This window comes from Salmo salar, chromosome 11 (assembly GCF_965601325.2).
Source record: "Salmo salar chromosome 11, fSalSal1, whole genome shotgun sequence".
Lineage (NCBI taxonomy): Eukaryota > Metazoa > Chordata > Actinopteri > Salmoniformes > Salmonidae > Salmo > Salmo salar.
In genome coordinates, this window is record NC_138301.1 from 90,234,657 (window position 1) to 90,257,033 (window position 22,377).

Here is a 22,377-nt window from a genome sequence, read left to right on the forward strand (position 1 = left end):
GTTAATCTAAAGAAATGTAAATTATTTATTTGGTTTTCCTCGATGATTGAAGAGGGTGCTGTTCATTTCCTGGTCTGAGAATAGACGGACAAATGGGTCACTTTCGAGCGCATGGTTAATTAATTGTTGTCATATTCGTGTATGTAGGTGTCACGTCCTGACCAGTATAAGGGGTTATTTGTTATTGTAGTTTGGTCAGGACGTGGCAGGGGTGTGTTTGTTTAGAGTGTTTCGCGGTTTGTTGGGCTATGTTCTGTTTTAAGAGGGGTGTTTGTTTAGAGCGTTTCGGGGTTTGTTGGGTTATGTTCTTGTTAGTCATTTTCTATGTTAGTTCTAGTATGTCTATTTCTATGTGGTGTTTGTTGGGTTGACCTTCAATTGGAAGCAGCTGCTCCTAGTTGCTTCTAATTGAAGGTCCTATTTAAGAGGGGTGTTTTTCTATGGGATTGTGTGGGTAGTTGTTCCTTGTGTTCCTTACAGGACTGTTTCTCGTTGTTGTGTTTTCTTTTTGTATTAAGTGTTTTGTTTTCTTCTAATTTAATAAAGAAGATGAGCATTCACATTCCCACTGCACCTTGGTCCAATCCTTACGACGCCCATGACAGTAGGTGGCAGGGAAGTCAGGCGCAGGAGAAACCAAGTTGATTAATATGGAGTATTTAATTTTAAAAAAAACTCCAAAACCAAAGTACAAAATAAATGGGTAAAGTATACCCGTCGCACACCGATACACAAACCCACATAACATCACAAACAATCACTGACAAGGACATGAGGGGAAACAGAGGGGTAAATACACAACATGATTAATTGGATTGGAAACAGGTGTGTAGGAAGACAAGACAAAACCAATGGAAAATGAAAAACTGATCAATGATGGCTAGAAGACCGGTGACGTTGACCGCCGAGCACCACCCGAGCAAGGAGGGGCATCGACTTCGGCAGAAGTCGTGACAATTTTACAGGTAATGCGGTAGTAGTTTATCCCGGGGATGCATACATGTTTATATCCAGGGCTAGGGAGTAACTGATTACATGTTATAAATAAAATGTAATCTGATTACAAAAAAAATCTAACTGTAATCCGTTATGTTACCAGGCAAAATATTGTAATCAGATTTCATTGTCACCTTTCTGCATTCAATTCAGCATTGTAAAAAGTGCAAGTCTAAGTTTGTTCCAAATGACAGTGTTGGCCCAGCCCTAATTTATGTGCTCTCTGTCACCTGGAGTTGCATGGCAAATGGTACAGGAACACAAGGAAAGCACAAAACACAATGCCCAAGGACTAGTCAGCCCTTCCCCCTCTGAGGGTCCAAAATGTCTCTCTCTGTTACAGTAACCAGAGGACTGGACTATTGAATGAGTAATAGATATCAAACATGGATAATGTAGTGTTATTCCATCTGAAACTTGTTCAGAGTATAACGCTGATGCTATCTATATGGATGTATTATCTCTTTGGTAACTTATTAAATCTGTACAGGGTGAACTCTGAATTAGTCTGTGCAAAAAGGTTGTATGGTCCTCTCTGGAATTCTGTCTTATTTACATTGGTCTCATCCCCCACACAAGCTCTTAGAAGCTGTTACATCCTGTGGAGAATGGGCCTGGGAGTGTTTAGGTTACTGTAAACTTGGTATCATTTGATTGCTCAATGGTGGTTGGCTTTGGGTTGAAAGTTTACACCTTCAGATGTTGTAAACTGAATGAATGGTCTCTCTCTTATGTAGCTCTGTCCTTGAGCTGTTCTTATCTAATAATGTTCTGTATTATGTCATGTTCCATTTTATTTGTGGACCCCAGGAAGAGTAAGCTGGAGACTTATATCTCCCTCACTAACTTTAAGCATCAGCTGTCAGAACAGCTTACCTTTCACTCCACCTGTACACAGCCCATCTGCAAATAGCCCACCCAACTACCTCATCCCCATATTGTTATTTATTTTTGCTCTTTTGCACCCCAGTATCTCATCATCTGCATATCTATCACTCCAGTGTTAATGCTAAATTGTAATTATTTCGCCACTATGGCCTATTTATTGCCTTACCTCCCTAATCATACTACATTTGCACACACTGTATATATATTTTTGTTATAGACTGTACGTTATAGACTGTACGTTTGTTGAACCCATGTGTAACTCTGTGTTGTTGTTTTTGTCGCACTGCTTTGCTTCATCTTGGAAAAGTCGCAGTGGTAAATGAGAACTTGTCCTCAACTGGCCTACCTGGTTAAATAAAGGTATATCTATTTTAAAGTAGCTGCTGCTTTTGCAACCTAATCAAATACCAAATCCTGTATCCAGTCCATGGAGGAAGGCTGTCGGATCAATTTTCATTTCCTAGGCTTCTAGGCCTCTGGCCTAATAGGCATGTCTTTGTTCATGCATTTTCTTCTATTTTAACCTTAGGATCTATGTGCCTAGAAGCATGCTTTGTAATGCTTGTTAACGCTTTGTAACTTAGGCTTCATGCCTTGTATGTGAATCCATTCATTATACAATGTTAATTAAATATCTGCCTTTTGATTTAGACAATTCTTAGACCAATTCTTAATAGCCAACGTCAACTCATTGCCTAATGCTTGCTTGTATATATTTTTTATTTATGGAGTCAGATAAACATTTAAATAGGCTAATAGCTTAGTATTAGTCTTTGTGTGTGTGGTGTATATACATACACAGTACCAGTCAAAAGTTTAGACACCTACAGTGGGGGGAAAAAAGTATTTGATCCCCTGCTGATTTTGTACGTTTGCCCACTTACAAAGAAATGATCAGTCTATCATTTTAATGGTAGGTTTATTTGAACAGTGAGAGACAGAATAACAAAAAAATCCAGAAAAACGCATGTCAAAATGTTATAAAATTATTTGCATTTTAATGAGGGAAATAAGTATTTGACCCCTCTGCAAAACATGACTTAGTACTTGGTGGCAAAACCCTGGTTGGCAATCAGAGGTCAGACGTTTTTTGTAGTTGGCCACCAGGTTTGCACACATCTCAGGAGGGATTTTCTCCCACTCCTCTTTGCAGATCTTCTCCAAGTCATTAAGGTTTTGAGGCTGACGTTTGGCAACTCAGCTCCCTCCACAGATTTTCTATGGGATTAAGGTCTGGAGACTGGCTAGGCCACTCCAGGACCTTAATGTGCTTCTTCTTGAGCCACTCCTTGGCCGTGTGTTTTGGGTCATTGTCAAACTGGAATACCCATCCACGACCCATTTTCAATGCTCTGGCTGAGGGAAGGATGTTCTCACCCAAGATTTGACGGTACATGGCCCCGTCCATCGTCCCTTTGATGCGGTGAAGTTGTCCTGTCCCCTTAGCAGAAAAACACCCCCAAAGCATAATGTTTCCACCTCCATGTTTGACAGTGGAGATGGTGTTCTTGGGGTCATAGGCAGCATTCCTCCACCTCCTAACACAGCGAGTTGAGTTGATGCCAAAGAGCTCCATTTTGGTCTCATCTGACCACAACACTTTCACCAGTTGTCCTCTGAATAATTCAGATGTTCATTGGCAAACTTCAGACGGGCATGTATATGTATTTTTGAGCAGGGGGACCTTGCGGGCGCTGCAGGATTTCAGTCCTTCACGGCGTAGTGTGTTACCAATTGTTTTCTTGGTGACTATGGTCCCAGCTGCCTTGAGATCATTGACAAGATCCTCCTGTGTAGTTCTGGGCTGATTCCTCACCGTTCTCATGATCATTGCAACCCCACGAGGTGAGATCTTGCATGGAGCCCCAGGCCGAGGGATATTGACAGTTCTTTTGTGTTTCTTCCATTTGCGAATAATCGCACCAAATGTTGTCGCCTTCTCACCAAGCTGCTTGGCGATGGTCTTGTAGCCCATTCCAGCCTTGTGTAGGTCTACAATGTTGTCCCTGACATCCTTGGAGAGCTCTTTGGTCTTGGCCATGGTGGAGAGTTTGGAATCTGATTGAATGATTGCTTCTGTGGACAGGTGTCTTTTTTACAGGTAACAAACAATCTGCGGTTAGGAGCACTCCCTTTAAGAGTGTGCTCCTAATCTCAGCTCGTTACCTGTATAAAAGACACCTGGGAGCCAGAAATCTTTCTGATTGAGAGGGGGTCAAATACTTATTTCCCTCATTAAAATGCAAATCAATTTATAACATTTTTGACATGCGTTTTTCTGGATATTTTTGTTGTTATTCTGTCTCTCAGTGTTCAAATAAACCTACCATTAAAATTATAGACTGATCCTTTCTTTATCAGTGGGCAAACGTACAAAATCAGCAGGAGATCAAATACTTTTTTCCCCCACTGTACTTATTCAAGGGTTTTTCTTTATTAGTACTATTTTCTACATTGTAGAATAATAGTGAAGTCATCAAAACGATGAAATAACACATATGGAATCATGTAGAAACCCCAAAAAGTGTTAAACAAATCAAAATATTTGATATTTGATTTTGTTCAAAGTAGCCACCCATTGCCTTGATGACAGCTTTGCACACTCTTGGCATTCTCTCAACCAGCTTCATGAGGAATGCTTTTCCAACAGTCTTGAAGGAGTTGACACATATGCTGAGCTCTTGTTGGCTGCTTTTCCTTCACTCTGCAGTCCAACTCATCCCAAACCATCTCAATTGGGTTGAGGTTGAGTGATTGTGGAGGCCAGGTCATCTGATGCAGCACTCCATAACTCTCCTTCTTGGTCAAATAGCCCTTACCTAGCCTGGAGCTGTGTTCTGGGTCATTGTCCTGTTGAAAAATAAATGATAGTTCCACTAAGCGCAAACCGGATGGCATATCGCTGCAGAAGGCTGTGGTAGCCATGTTGTTTAAGTGTGCCTTGATTTCTAAATAAATCACAGACAGTGTCACCAGCAAAGTACCCCCACACATCACACCCCCTCCTCCATACTTCACGGTGGGAACCACACATGCAGAGATAATCCGTTCACCTACTCTGTATCTCACAAAGACACAGCAGTTGGAACCAAAAATCTCAAATTATGACTCATCAGACAAAAGGACAGATTTCCACTGGTCTAATGTCCATTGCTTGTGTTTCTTGGGCCAAGCAAGTCTCTGCTTCTTATTGGTGTCCTTTAGTAGTGGTTTCTTTGCATCAATCAAATCGAACCATGAAGGCCTGATTCACGCGGTCTCCTCTGAACAGTTGATGTTAATGTCTGTTACTCTGTGAAGCACTTATTTGGGCTGCAATTTCTGAGGCTGGTAACTCCAATGAACTTATCCTCTGCAGCAGAGGTAACTCTGGGTCTTCCTTTGCTGTGGTGGTCCTCATGAGAGCCAGTTTCATCATAGCGCTTGATGGTTTTCAAGGGTTTTTTCTTTGTTTTTACTTTTTTCTACATTGTAGAATAATAGTGAAGACATCAAAACTATGAAATAACACATACGGAATCGTGTAGTAACCAAAAAAAGTGTTAAATCAAAATATATTTGAAGAAACTTTTTCAATGTTGACTGTCCTTCATGTCTTAAAGTAATGATTGTTTTGTCTTTGCTTACTTGGGCTGTTCTTGCCATGATTTGAATTTGGTATTTTACCAAATAGGGCTATCTTCTGTATACCACCCTTACCTTGTCACAACACAACTGATCAGCTCAAAACTTATTAAGAAGGAAAGAAATTCCACAAATAAACTTTTAACTAGGCACACCTGTTAATTGAAAAGCATTCCAGGTGACTACCTCATGAAGCTGGTTGAGAGAATGCCAAGAGTGTGCAAAGCTGTCATCAAGGCAAAGGGTTGCTACTTTGAAGAATCTCAAATTGATTTGTTTAAAAAAAAAATGGTTACTACATGATTCCATATGTTTTATTTCTTAGTTTTGATGTCTTCACTATTATTCTACAATGCAGAAAATAGTGAAAATAAAGAAAAATGTTGAATGAGTAGGTGTGTCCAAACATTTGACGGTATTGAAAAAATATACTGTATATACAAGCAAGCATTAGGAAAGGAGTTGATGTGGACTATTAGGAATTGGTTTGAGAATTGTCTAAATCAAAAGTCCGATTTTTAATTAACATTGTGCAATGAATGAGTTCACATGCAAGTCATAAAGCTTAAGTTACAAAGCATTAAAAAGGGGTCTGATACTTTCCGAATGCACTGTATGTGATTCAATAATTTATTAGGGCTACCTTTTGTTTTACGTCCTGTTATTTTTGTTTCTATATATTTTACATTTCACTCTTTATTTATCCTCACTTTGCCATTAAAAAGCCTCGTAAGAAAGTCAGCTCTGCATTGTTGCCTCAATGACACCTGTTGCCTCAATGACACCTAGGGCGGCCTCACTTACAGTCTACTTTTGCAATTTATTTGTTGTATGAGAGAGGCGTATGCTTTAAATCAAGCATCGATCTGTTCTGAAAGATTAAACATTTAGGATTATAATAAATACCGCTTTGATATCATAATGAGTCAAATGTGCATTTTACATTTCCATATTATAAAACTCATGTCACTTACAGTATCAAATGTTTTTGTCTTATGTTGCACCAACCACACATTTTCCATTAATATTCTTATTATGTTACTGAATGTATCTATAGTATTTTAAGATTTAGTGATCAACAAATGCTGAAAAAATAAAGTACAGTAAATGTAAAATGCACATAAAATCAACAGTATAATGATTGGATTCAGTCTTGTGTCAGGTGAACTGTAGTGTCCTCCCATTTGTCTGATCATTTCCCCATAATCTCCAAAGTGTTCCCTTTCAATTACTACCATGGTTATGCATATAGTTCTCATATTTCTTCTGCGTGAAACATTTCAATTTGGCCCTATCGATATACGTCAATTCCCACAAATGTAAAGTGTTAAGTCCGAATGAGACCTGATCCAAGACGAGCAGTCAATTAAGGTGAGTGTTTGTGTGTGCGTTCGTGTGTCTCAGGTTCCGTCAAACCATCTCTCATTCATGCATATAAATCAAATGAAAAATCCTGTCTGTCTGTCTGTTGTTGTGGTATCAGTGTGCACAGCAGCACACATACACACTACCCAGGGTCTTGTTGCATGCCTGTCAGTTTCCCAGGAACCCGCAAAGGGTGAAGCCTTCTATTGGCATCCTACAGTAAATGTCAAACACCTTGTTAAAGCTTGAGGATAATTCAATTCAAACTTAATTAAGTTTTTTTTTTTGCTCAAGCCATCATACATTATGTGTCAGTCATCCAGGCAGGGCCATTACAATAGCGGGGCTAGTATAGCGTGGGAGAAGAAAGACACATTGCTAATATGATGTAATTAGTAAAGTTGCACTTTTCAGGAATGTTTCCCGCTCTCTCTCCCACTGGCGTTTAGGAAAAGGAAAGTGATTTGAAAGTGAATGGCATTTTGAAAACGCCAATTTCCCCTTGTGATGGATACCGCCGGCATTGGCAGCATAAATCCGTTCAATGCCAGTGTGCTTGGCTGCCGAGAATTTGTGGCAATAAATGTCATATTCTGAGCGCAGCTTTCTAAAATGGAATATGACATTGTCTTTAATGCATTCAGATTAATTTTGGCTGTGCATGTATAGGGGGTTGAGTCTCCTGCTGCAGTGGAGGGAAAAGGAGTCAGTATCAAATGCAGGAGAGGCCAACAGGAATAGCAGTGTGAGCAGGCTTTTGTTCCAGACCTGCACTAACACACCTGATTTTAACTAAGTCATAATCAATTTAGACAACGTATAATATGTTTGTTTATGCTGGGCTGGAACAAAAGCCTGCACACATACCAGTACCCTCAAGCACCAGTTTCGCTCAACCCCTGCCTCTGCTGTGCATGGATGAAATGACTGGAATTTTTATTTTTAACTAGGCAAGTCAATTAATAACACGTTATTTACAATGACAGCCTACCAAGAGGCAAAATGCCTCCTGCAGAGACAAGGGCTGGGATAAAAAATTTGAATGTAGGACAAAACACACATCATGATAAGAGAGACCCCGAAACACTGCATAGAGAATGAACTCTCCTGTTGTGTTCGTTTCATGTTCATTACTTCTGTGTTTACATTACATTTACGTCATTTAGCAGACGCTCTTATCCAGAGCGACTTACAAATTGGTGCATTCACCTTATGATACCCATATCTATAAATGGATCAACAAATGAATTAAACACATTTGCATAAACCTCAAAAGCAGAACAAGGAAAGATTCCTTACTATCCAGGATTATGGTTAGTATAGATATGCAACACATGGAGTGGACAGCACTTTATAGGGCATCGACGGCACCAAACAGATGAGCAAAAAAGCCATGTAAACCAAGGGAAACGTTCACTTGGACGTCTTTAGTCAGATACACATCTATTGGCACACACACACACACATCAGAATAATCGCAACCGTACAGTCATACATATCATATCCCTAATTGTCAGTTACTACATCAGACAAAAAACAACCAGAAATCCTACATCTGTAGGGGATATTATCAGACTGGATATTATTCTCTTATTGTCAACGTTCTCCTCCTTTTCTCTTCCCCCTCTCACTGGCCCTGGCTCTGAGAAAGAGCTCCCAGAAGGCCATTGGCCGTGCTGAAGAGGTTGATGGGAGAAGAGCCGTCTGTGATCAGGGTTGACTTCAAACCCAGAGACTGGAGCAGCTTGACCTGTAGCTCGGGGCCGGCTCTGGCCATCTCCTGCAGGGTGTCAGCGCCGATACTGTCCACCAGCTTTTTAAAGCGGTTGCTCTCTATCTCAGCCAGCTTCTGCTGTTTCTCCACTTCCAAATGATCCATTGCTGACTTATAGTTTAGCTCCTGCTCCCTCACCTTGGACAGACGGTCCAGCTCGCCCTCAGCCTCAATCTTCTGGGCCTCAGCCTTCAGTTTAGCCTCGTTGACTGCCGCCTCTCCCTGGATACGGGCTGCCTCTGCTCTGCTCTGTGTTCCCAGTCCAAAATGACCACCCCATTATAGCTGATTATAAATCCATAATAATACCTATATTATCACCTAATGTTGTGTTAGATATCTTTATCAACTTAAGTTCTTGTGAACATTACAGGTTTTGAACTTATATTTGCTGTTTAAGGCATGTAGGTCTCATTGACCTGAGCTCATACAACTAGTTTTTGTGTAAAAAAAGAGCATAATTTATGGATTATTTTAACTATAATAAATACTCAGATTAAATATATTGTGCTATTTATCACAGACTATTTCGTGTCAAAGTTAAACGAGGACATTTGTTTTGAAACCATTTCAAATTTAGTGGCACAAAATAACATATTTTGTGTTCCAGGTCAAAACTGACTGGTATGATTTTATTAGTAAAGAAAGGACATAGGCCCAAAACTACACATTAAAACTTTACCATATTACAAAATGAATGTCTGAACACATTAAAGAACAACAGTAACAATAACATTATTACTAACAAAAACATAAAAATGTTCACAATCTGTCAATCAATGGTGTTTACATTTTGTGTGTTCTCATGCACATGTTGGACAATACGTGATGGTTGCTGTATGTCCCTTGCAAATATATGCACTGCATTTATGGCACATAATGCTCATTTTGACATCTCTTGGTGAACACAGATTGCACCTCCTTCCTTTTGTCTCTTCTGTCTCTGGCGGCCATAGATCTAGCTTCTGGCCCTTATATATCTTTCACCAATCCAGCAGAGGATGGTGTTGGAGGAAAGTGTTGGCGCCTTTGAATGAGGGGTGCCACCATGGCTTTCCCCAACTCTTCTAGGAATAGTCTCCTCTTGAAGAATTTCCCCTGCTTCCAGCCTGGATTCACCTCCATCCACACCACAAACACGTTGTAGGTCGACACATCCAGGATGTTGAAGAACACAACCATGTGCCAACGTGCCATTATCCTCTTACAAGAGTATGTGCCAGTAACCTGCAAAAGTGCAACAATCAGTAAATAAAATAATGAGTACATACAAGTGATACTTCATGTCTTGCATAGTAACATGTGAAAATTGCATCAAGGCGTTGTTTTAATTTATCACATCTAAAACATTTACATTTTCAAATGAATAGAATTGACTCCATATTGTTCACAAATTCAATGAGCATTTCACCAAATAACAACATGTCTTGTTTTTATGGTGCAGATAAAACAATCTGGTTATAGAAAAGAAAGTTACATACCCCTTTGTTCCTGTTGTAATCCAGGACAGTGTTGGGCTTCTTGTCCTCCCAGGTACTCACAGCGGCATCCCGGTGCAGAGTTGTCATCAGGAGCACATTCTTCTTTATCTTCAGGCAGTAGGACACGAGTGTGTCTATCGGTGAAGGCAGATTTAGAGGAAAAACGATCCCGGTCCTTGGTAGTGAGTAAGGCAGGAGGCAACTCAGACCTGTTCCTTCTGACCGTCCCCACCATGGTCATTTTCTTTTGGAGCCGCTCCTGACCAAGAGCATATGAGGTGAAGAAATTGTCACATGTTATGTCGTGCCCCTGGAGACCTGCAGTCATTTCCAGGACTACCCGCTTCCCCTGGTTCCTTTCGGGAACACCCACATTTTTATTTTTATTTTTGACCGGGACCACCACAGCTGTACAAAAGTTAAATAAAACACCCAAAATGTTTTGAAAACCATCAAAATGTATTTTGTGTGTTCAGATGCCCTGTGTGGACAAAGTCATGGAACCTTATAACAATCAGATTAAATTAACTACATTTTTCAGAGAGAGAACTTGTAAATCGGTCCAATCCGACCCGGAACACAACAGGAGGGTTAAGACAACAACTCAACAACACATGACAAAACAGCATGGAAGCAACACAACATAACAACACGGTAGCAACACAACATGGCAGCAGCACAACGTGGTAGCAGCACAAACATGGTACAAACATTGTTAGGCACAGACAACGCCACAAAAGGGCAAAAAGGTAGATTCAACAATCAATTGAACAATCAACTGAAGCAGCCACAACTATCAGTAAGAGTGTCCACAATTGAGTCTTTGAATGTAGAGAAAGTTGTCCAGTTTGAGTGTTTTTTGCAGCTCGTTCCAGTTGCTAGCTGCAGCAAACTAAGCGACCCAGGGATGTGTGTGCTCTGGGGACCTTTAACAGAATGTGACTGGCACAACGGGTTTTGTGTGTGGAGGATGAGGGTTTTAGTAGGTATCAGGAGGGAGTGAGGCCTAAGAGGGTTTTATAATTATACATCAACCAGTGGGTCTTGCACCAGGTATACAGAGATGACAAGTTTACAGAGGAGTATAGAGTGCACTGATGTTTCCTATAAGGAGCATTGGTGGCAAATCTGATGGTCGAACGGTAAAAAACATCTAGTCGCTCTTGAACACCCTTACCTGCCGATCTATAAATTAAATATTGAATTATGACTAAAGTGACCCTTTTCCTGTGTTGATTATAATTTGAGATGTCTCAGTAGCATTTTCAGTCTCTGCAGGGTTGGAAGTGCTGCAGAGCCAACCCACTATCACAAATGATTGTGAAAAATAGGCAAAAATTACTTAGGCCAAATTTGTAACAGGCACACAAAAAAACATTTTTTTTTTGGAGAATGTGCATTTAAATTTCAGATAAAGGCAGTAGGTTACTTAAGAAAGCAACGATAGGAGGGTGGTTGGTCGGGGAGGATGTGTGGACGTATAACGCGAACGTCTTGCAACCTAATGCGTGTTTGAATCACATGATGAACAACTTTAGCATTTTAGCTAATTAACAGCTACATACTACCAGTGGCGTAGTCAGAAATTGTGTGGGTCAAAATTTAAGCACTCAAATTATCATTGAATATTCATTGAAAGCATAGGCTACCTTACTAGTGTGATACTGTACTCGATCACACACATCTAATGGAAGAGAGTCTCAGGTTTATAATGCACATACAGTTGCCAAACAATTCTCAAAAATGAGCACAAGGGCATTGCTTAAAAATATATATTTAAAAATTATCACGGTTCCACAGGTTCGATACATATTGGAGAAATATATTTTCTATTTAATTCTGTTATATTACTACTATAACATAAAATATATGTGTGTTGACTGTGATTAAGGCACTGGATTATGAGTTGTCTTGTTTGGTAAATGAACAAAGGAATTACGCAGTGTCATCGTGCATATAACCATTGAAGCACAGTGACATAATTGCCTCAATACACATACATCCGTAGGCTAATAAATCCATTTAATACGCCATCACAAAAAAATATAATGATTTTGGTTAGGCAGGTCTTAAGAAACATTATGAGAAATGTGGGCCCGTGTGGCTCAGTTGGTAGAGAATGGTGTTTGCAATGGTGTTTGCCACGCCAGGGTTGTGGGTTCATTTCCCACGGGGGACCAGTACGGGAAAAACTAAATGTATGCATTCACTACTGTAAGTCGCTCTGGATAAGAGCGTCTACTTAAATGTAGAAATTATTTTAATTTTAAATGATCAGAGTAGCACATTTTGAGTTTACTGTTCCAAAGACTGCATTGAGGCCCAGCATTGGTCAGTCTAAAATTCCTTTTAATTCTGGGATGAAATACATGCATTTCCAATTATTAAGTCATTTACGGTGTCTATGCCTTCAGTTTTCCATGTAGACCAATTTAAATAACTGATACATGGAACTAGGAAGTACTGAATTGCGTGAGAAGGCTGCAGGATCAGTCCAACTGTTGTTTAATTCTGATTTATATATATTTTCATAGAAGCTTTAAATGTTAATTAATCATGTTGTTGTTTCTAATTAACCCATTTGTATATTTATCTTTTTAAATTATAACTGGTTTGGCGTGTATTGATTTTGTGAGGCCTGCGAGATATTTTCCAGGTTTATTTGCCATTAAATAGTATGCTTTATTTGAGTTTAACCTGCAGTTGTTGGCTTTCTTCAAAAGTAAAAGATCATATTCCTGCTTAAATTCTGAAATTTTATTTTCTTCTTTACCTTGTAATTTTTTTATGGGCTTTTTGGAAAATAGTGATTTCTTTTTCTGTAATTTAAATATCTAAATCAGATCGAATTTTTGTAGTGTATGAGATTATCATAACCCTAATGTACACCTTAAAAACATAAAATTATATTGGGGGGATGGATTTTCTCTGTCCTCTATGTCTATATTGGTAATGGTAAATGTTTTTATTTTTTCATTTGCGTATTTAATACATTTTGGGTCTTGAAGATGTGCTCTGTTCATTCTACATATTCTATTGCTAAGTGTATTTTCTGTTGGTGTAACTAATCATGATAACGGAGAATGATCCGATATCACTATGTCATACATTTTTGAACCCAGTGAATTGTTCAGAGTATTTTTGGAGAAAAGAAATGTAGTCAGTTATTGAATAGCTTTTCTTATTTTGAGAAAAAAAGAATAGTCTTTTGTAGTTGGGAATAGTAATCTTCAGGTGTCCTGTAAATTATTTGTAGAGATGACATTTTTCAGCCTCTTTGGAGGTTCCTTGAATTTTCCTTTTTTATTGCTACGTCTGTCAATCTTATCGAATGTATGATTTAGGTCTCCTGCTAAGATAATTGTTCCTGTCTGGATTTGATCTAATATAGCTTGCATTCTATCTAAAAATGGCCAGATTTGCCCCTGGTGGAATTTACAATGTAATCAATGTGTATTTTTCACTATGTAAGGAACAATTCAACAATAGAAATGTCACGAATTTCAAGGTAGCAGGAAACGGGTGAGTTCAGGCGCAGGAGACTAAAGGTCCGTAGAATATATGTTTAATAAAGTCCAGAGTGAATACAGCGACTAGGCAGGGTGCAAACCACAAACAAGAGGGAGACCAGCTCCAAACTAAAAAAAACACGGGGCGCAGCCCGGCAACCCTAATGCCTATAAAAATAGTCACGTACATAAACACGTAGGAAAAATAACCTAGCCCATTAACCTCGACGTAACACAAAACAATCCCGCACAAATCCCAAACAAGAAACGGACAAACTAAATACCCTCCCACTAATTACAAACAAGGAACAGGTGCGTACTAAACAGACATAACCAACAGACACATGAAACATGGATCGGTGGCAGCTAGTAGGCCGGTGACGATGACCGCCGAGCGCTGCCCGACCGGAGAGTGGCACCACCTTCTGTGGACGTTGTGACAAGAAAACAGTTTTCTTGGTCTGTGTGCTGGGATATAAGAGAAAATGGTGTATTCTTATTTATCAACCCAGCTCCTCTTTAAATATTCAATTTATCCTTTTTGAAATGTAACTCTTGCAGGAAAACCACATCTGCTGACAATCTCTTTAACACTAAAACAGCTAAAGCAGACATTTTGATTTCTCATTATTTGTATTTATTTATTTTTAAGTCATGCCCCCTTCTGTCCTTGACTTTTCCTAATATCAGAAACAGAACTGGAGTTATAACCAGTTTTAGGACGGCATGTCATTTTTCGAATGGTTTCTCCCCGTTGCCCCTCCCGATGGTAGGGCCTGCTCCGCTCCTTCTTCCGACAGTTGAAAGTGCAATACCCAGCTTATACTCACCTCGATAATTGTCTCAAAACTGAACCTAAACTATACTGAAACTAATTTCACACATTTAACAACAGATGAAATACATTTTGTAAAGTATGATGGGGAGAAATGGTGAGTTGGGTGAGTTGATGAGCGAGGGGAAGCGAACAATGCATAATGATGTAATCATCAATTGTGATTAAAGAATTGGGTGGGCCATTCTATTCTATTGATCCATTCTAATTCTAATTTTAAAATGGTATGTACCATATATCAGTCCACAAAATCAAAGCAGTCTTATCAGTCTACTCGGGCCTACTTATAGTAGGTGTAATTGTACATGCTGAGCGGCTTTCAGTATCTGGGGAAATATCCACATCGGGCAGCAGGTGAGTGAGGGTTGGAAAATGTGGTGATGAGGCTTGTGGAACCTTATGTTGGCACGGGGAGAAATGTCCCCATGGACAATTTTTTCACTTCACTGTCATTTGCGAACAAGTTGCTGGCAAATAAAAGAAGTCTGGCTGGCACCATGAACCAAGTGAGACAGGAGCTCCCTCCCTGTGTGTGAAATAAGGCACCTGCACAGCCATTGTACTCCACAACTGTGCAGAAGAATGACAAGATGATGGAGATACAATAAAGAGAAAGCTATTATGCACTAAAACCAAATGAAGGTGTGTCCAGCATGTGAAAGTTATGACAATTGTGTGAACAGTTAGGACAAGGGATAACAGCTAAATTAAATCCAACTGATGACATTGCGTGAAGACACACACAAGTACGAGCTGGCAATAATTGACTATTTTTGACTGATGTCATATCGACACTTACAGTGGGCTACAAAATTACTGGCACCCCTGACTGGCAACGCACAAACAATACTTAAAAAAATATAAACAATATAATTATAGAGAAACTCAAAATACCAACATGTGAGAAATACTGTACTTTAATGTTTCAATGGAACCAACCAAAATCATTCAATTATTTAATACAAAATAAATTTAACCAAAATCAAGGTTTCATAATTATTGCCACTCCTCATTTAGGCAAGGATAACTTATCTGGCAAGGATAACAGCATGGAGTCTTTTCCTGTAATGTTTGACAAGGTTAAAGAACACATTTGGAGGGATTTTGGACCATTCCTCTATGCAGATCCTTTCAAGATCCTTCACATTCTTGGGTTTGCGCTTATCAACTGCATTCTTCCACTCAGCCCACAGGTTTTTGATTGGATTGAGGTCCGGCGACAGAGATGGCCATGGCAGAACATTGATTTTGTTGTCACAGAACCATTTCTGTGTGGATTCGGGTCATTGTCTTGTTGGAAAGTCCACCTACGGCCAAGTCCCAGCCTTCTCGCAGAGGCAACCAGATTATCAGCCAAAATTGCCTGATACTTGGTAGAATTCATTATGCCATCAATCTTAACCAGTGCCCCTGGACCTCTGGAATTAAAACAGCCCCAAAACATCACTGACCCCCCTCCATATTTCACCGTGGGTATGAGGTTCCTCTCCTTGTATGCATCTCGGTTTCGATGCCAAACATGCCGAATCTGACCAAAACGTTCAATTTTGGTCTCATCTGACCAGAGCACCTTCTTCCAGTCATAATTTAAATGACGTTTGGCAAACTCCAAGCGCTTGCGTCTGTGTCTTGGGGTCAGAAAGGGCTTTCTTCTGGCAACCCTTCCAAAGAGCCTGTGGAGGTGGAGGTGGCGTCTGATGGTGCTTTTTGAAACCTGGTGACCCCAAGACGCCACGAAGGCCTGCAATTCTTTCACAGTGATTCTTGGGGATTTTGTTGCTTCTCTCACCATCCTCGTCCCTATCCTGGGGGGCAAAATGCATTTGCGTCCTCTACCCATGAGGTTTTCAACGGTTCCATATCTTTAGCATTTTTTTATAATTGCCCTGACAGTGCTCAGTGGTATATTCAATTGTTTGTGGATCTTGTTGTAGCCATTACCAGATTTATGAAGGTCTACGACCATCTGTCTCTTTTGAACTGCTAGTTTTTGTTTTCTTCATGGTATTGGATGACAGCGGGATATTGCATGTGTGTTACCTCATTTTTATACACTAGTGAAACAGGAAGTGATGTAATGGCTCAATATAGTTCCTTAAGACTTAGATAAACTTAAATAAGTGGAATTTAATTTGTGGTTTAATTTTGGTAGATGTTATTTACAATAATCTTTAAGGGTGCCATTAATTGTGAAACCTTGATTTGGAGGACATTGATCTCTAATTAAATCAATAAATTATTTTGGTTGGTTCTATTGAAACATTTATAAAGTACAGTATTTCTCACATGTTGGTATTTTGAGTTTCTCTCTATAATTATGTTGTTTATATTTGTTTGTGCATTGCCAGTCAGGGGTGCCAGTAATTTGGGAGCCCATTGTATATACATTATAATGCCATTACTGATTTTGTGCTGAGTTTCACTATTTATCAAGGCCACTTGGCGCTTATAATGATGTTTAGACTACTGATGTTTTCATAATTTGACTGTGCGTCTTGGTGGTTGGGTTTTTATTTTTTATTTTGACATTATAAAAGGAAGCTGTTCCATGTTCCAACACATTTCTGTTTCATAGTTGTTACAAAGGCACTCTAAAAATTACATTTGTGGCGAACCTGCTCCATTCTGTCTTATGTGGCAACGTTTGAAATTGTGTTTTTTAAATTGGATAAAAGTAGAGCTAGAAAATTGTATATTATACACTACAGTTGAGGAACAAGGGGAAAGTAATTCTGCTTTTGAGAAAATGGCCCTTGGATGTTTTGGTACACCTACTGGAGAGCTCTTCTTTGTCCACACCCATTCAGTATCGTTCACACCCTCTTAAGCCTTAGTCCCACCTATCTCTTTAAGGATACACATGTGAGGCCAAAGATTTCAAGACTAAAGGCTGGTTTATAATACGTCTATCGACATGTCTGTATACAGTTGTCGCAGTGACATCATGAACATTCTATTGTCGTGCGACATAAAACTTGTCGTTGTTGTTATGAAAAATTATAAACATAAAAACGACAGGCTGCATGACATCAGCAGACTGGTGGTCCAAAATAGCATAACTGGTGTATTTTAACACCAATAAACCCATCTGTATAAAAATTAATTGAGTATATGTCAATCTAGCAAACCAGGCAACTAAAATAATCTTTCTAAACAATGTTTTGGTTCGTCTCTACCTAAAGTTAAGTTAGCTGGCTAGCCAGTTCAAATAATGATCATATCATATAGCTGAAAATGTCTTAAGTTTAGCTGATTTGTATTCATTATTACAGAAAAATTAAATCACAATAACACCATTATTTACAAGTCAATGGTGAGCTAATTATAGAAAAGGGTGGCAGGTACCCTAGCGGTTAAGAGCGTTGGCCCAGTAACCGAAAGGTCACTGGTTCAAATCCCGAGCCAACTAGGTGAAAAATCTGTCGATGTGGCCTTGAGCAAGCCACTTATCCTTAATTGCTCCTGTAAGTCACTCGGATAAGAGCATCTGCTAAATACCTCAAAAAGTTTAAGAGAAAATAGCTTATTGTTGTGAGTGTGATGAAATAAAAGCAAGTCATTCTACTGGAGAATTTTAGAACTTGGTCTCATTGGCCTAACGTTATATGCTAATTTGACTTTGGTGCAGTTTCATGTTGTTCTTCACATTACCATCTCTGGTAAACACACTATATCAAACAAAATCAAAGTTTATTTGTCACATGCACAGCATACAGATGTTGTAAACAATACAGTGAAACGGTTACTTGCATAGTAGAGTCTTTTGTCTAGAAATGTAGCTAGCTAGCTAAACAATGAACCATAATCCCAACTCAAAACGTTACTACTCTGCATGAATCTACAGGTAGCTAAAGCTAACAAACTAGGTTCAATGTTAGCTAGCTAGAATTAGAAAAATAGAAATGTATAATATCTAAAAATGTAGCTAGCTAGACTCTCTTACCTGTATACACCCTCTCTGAATGCTTCTCCCTCTCTGTCACGGATGCCATGGTTGCCTTTAGTTTGAAGGTGTGATCCAGAGACAGGTGATATCTTAAAAAAAATATGCATTAGAAAGGATTATCTACATATACTGAGCAGCTCATGTCATAGACAGAAGCATGCTACATGGCAGACTCATCTTTCGGCATGTCCAGCCCATCTATTATCTCAGCCGGGAAGGTTCCTGTCATTTTCCTAAACTAACTAGGCTCGTAATTTAACAATTTTCTTCATATTTACAGATAGCATACAAGTTTGTTATTAAGAAGAATCCCAGACTGGCAGCTAAAGACTTACAGAAATATCTGGAACATGCTAACATCTCTGTTGACAAGTCTACGATATGTAAAACACTAAACAAGAATAGTGTTCATGGGAGAACACCACAGAAGAAGCCACTGCTGTCCAAAAAAAAACATGGCTGCACATCTAAAGTTCGCAAAAGATAACCTGGATGTTCCACAGCGCTACTGGCAAAATATTCTGTGGACAGATTCAACTAAAGTTGAGCTGTTTGGAAGGAACACACAACACTATGTGCGGGGAAAAAAAGACAGCACACCAACATCAACACCTCATCTCAACTGTAAAGTATGGTGGGTGGGAGCATAATGGTTTGGGGCTGCTTTGCTGCCTCAGGGCCTGGACAGCTTACTATCATCGACAGATTTCCCAAGTTTATCAAGACATTTTTCAGGAGAATGTAAGGCTATCTGTCTGCTAATTGGGTAAAGTTGGGTGATGCAACAGGACAATGACCCAAAACGCAGAAGTAAATCAACAACAAAATGGCTTCAACAGAAGAAAATACAGCTTCTGGAGTGGCCCAGTCAGAGTCCTGATCTTAACCCTTTCACGCGTGAGTTCCAAATATCCCTAACGGTCGCCCCAGCGTCAGTTTTTTTATGCACGTGATGTTCGAACGTTCTCTCCATTCCAGAATGTGATTGTTCCATAAACAACAACACTGAATGGCTCAGAGTGGGAGTGAGAGGTTACCGTGATTTGTATCAATAAATCACTATCAGAAAATGTTTTGTGTGGTATTATTGATATATTTAGTATTTTATTCACGTTTTTCAATTACCCGTGATAAATCATGCGTTCCGATTTTTGCATAAATTGTAATGGGCGCATAGTATGTGTGTAAAATAATGTTTTGAAGGTTCTACTGATTTTGATGAGCTAAGCTAATTCCAGCTATGTGTATGGAGCCATGTTTGTTGACATACAATGCAATCTGGGTTTCACATAATCGTCTGTTTGACCAAAGATGTTATAACAAAATGAGGTGAGTAAGAGTTAACCTGTTGAGGGTAGGGGGCAGTATTTGCACGGCCGGATAAAAAACGTACCCGATTTAATAAGGTTATTACTACTGCCCAGTAACTAGAATATGCATACAATTATTGGCTTTGGATAGAAAACACCCTAAAGTTTCTAAAACTGTTTGAATGGTGTCTGTGAGTATAACAGAACTCATATGGCAGGCAAAAACCTGAGAAGATTCTGTCCAGGAAGTGCCCTCTCTGACCATTCCTTGGGCTTCTTGACTCTTTTTATTGAAAACTTAGGATCTTTGCTGTAACGTGACACTTCCTACGGCTCCCATAGGCTCTCAGAACCCGGGAAAAACTGAATGACGTCTTTGCAGCCCCTGGCTGAAAAACATTAGCGCCTTTGGTAAGTGGTCTATCAGAGGACAATGAGACTGAGGCGCGTGCACGAGGCGACCCCATGTTTTTATTTTCTCTCTCTTTGTACCAAAACAGGGTTTCCGGTCTGAATATTATCGCTTTTTTACGAGAAAATTGGCATAAAAATTGATTTTAAACAACGGTTGACATGCTTCGAAGTACGGTAATGGAATATTTAGAATTCTTTTGTCACGAAACGCGTAGGGCGCGTCACCCTTCTTTACACTTCGGATAGTGTCTTGAACGCACGAACAAAAGAGAGGATATTTGAACATAACTATGGATTATTTTGAACCAAACCAACATTTGTTATTGAAGTAGAAGTCCTGGGAGTGCATTCTGACGAAGAACAGCAAAGGTAATAACATTTTTCTTATATTAAATCTGACTTTGGTGAGGGCTAAACTTGGTGGGTGTCTAAATAGCTAGCCTTGTGATGCCGGGCTATCTACTCAGATTATTGCAAAATGTGCTTTCACCGAAAAGCTATTTTAAAATCGGACATAGCGAGTGCATTAAGGAGTTCTGTATCTATAATTCTTAAAATAATTGTTATGTTTTTTGTGAACGTTTATCGTGAGTAATTTAGTAAATTCACCGGAGGTTTGTGGGGGGTATGCTAGTTATGAACGTCACATGCTAATGTAAAAAGCTGGTTTTTGATATAAATATAAACTTTATTGAACAAAACATGCATGTATTGTATAACATAATGTCCTAGGTGTGTAATCTGATGAAGATCATCAAAGGTTAGTGCTGCATTTAGCTGTGGTTTTGTTTTTTGTGACATTATATGCTAGCTTGAAAAATGGGTGTCTGATTATTTCTGGCTGGGTACTCTGCTGACATAATCTAATGTTTTGCTTTCGCTGTAAAGCCTTTTTGAAATCGGACAGTGTGGTTAGATAAAGGAGAGCCTTGTCTTTAAAATGCTGTGAAATAGTCATATGTTTGAAAAATTGAAGTTTTTGTATTTTTGAGGAATTTGTAATTCGCGCCCCGCCTATCATTGGATATTGGAGCAGGCGTTCCGCTAGCGGAACCGCATTGACAGATTTCAAAATAACTTTACTGGGAAAGCACACTTTGCAATAATCTGAGTACTGTGCTCAGAAAAATACACTACGCAATACAGATAGCCGCCATTTTGGAGTCATCTAAATGCATAAATAGCATTAGAAATATTCACTTACCTTTAATAATCTTCATCAGAATGCACTTCCTGGAATCCCAGGTCCACAACAAATGTTGTTTTGTTCGATAAAGTTCATAATTTATGTCCATATAACTCCATGTTGTTTGCACGTTCAGTAAGCTACTCAAAATGTAGGAGGCGCGAGGAAAATGTCACAACGAAAAGTAAAAAAAAAAATCTATTTACGTTCGTTCAAACATGTCAAACGTTGTATAGCATCAATCTTTAGGGCCTTTATAACGTGAAACTTCAGTAATATTCCAACCGGACCCATGCATTGTCTTGAAAAACGTTTTGGAACAGAGCTACCTCTCACGTAAATGAGCGCCAATGAACTGACATCCATCCCTGGATCACCAACTTCCCAGCCTTCTCATTCAGTCTCTGTTCATCATAGACGCCAAACACATTTCTAAAGACTGTTGACATCTAGTGGAAGCCTTAGGAAGTGCAAAATGAATCCTTAGTCACTGTGTGTTCGATTGGCAATGACTTGAATAACCTACAGGCACCAGATTTTTCATTCCCTGGTTGTATTTTTCTCAGGTTTTTGCCTGCCATATGAGTTCCGTTCTACTCACAGACACCATTCAAACAGTTTTAGAAACTTCAGAGTGTTTTCTATCCAAATCTACTAATCATATGCATATTCTAGTTTCTGGGCCAGAGCAGTAACCTGTTTAAATTGGGTACGTTTTTCATCCGTCCGTGAAATTACTGCCCCCTAGCCCAGACAGGTTAATTTCTCCTCACCGTTGTGCATATCTGATCCGCAACTACAGAAAACATTTGGTTGAGGTTATTGCTGCCAAAGGACGGTCAACCAGTTATTAAATCCAAGGGTTCACATACTTTTTTGTGTTCAATAAAGACATGAAGCCATATAATTGTTTGTGTGTTATTAGTTTAAGCAGACAGTGTTTGTCTATTGTTATGACTTAGATGAAGATCCGATCCAATTTTATGACCAATTCATGCAAAAATCCAGGTAATTGCATAGGGTTCACATACTTTTTCTTGCCACTGTAA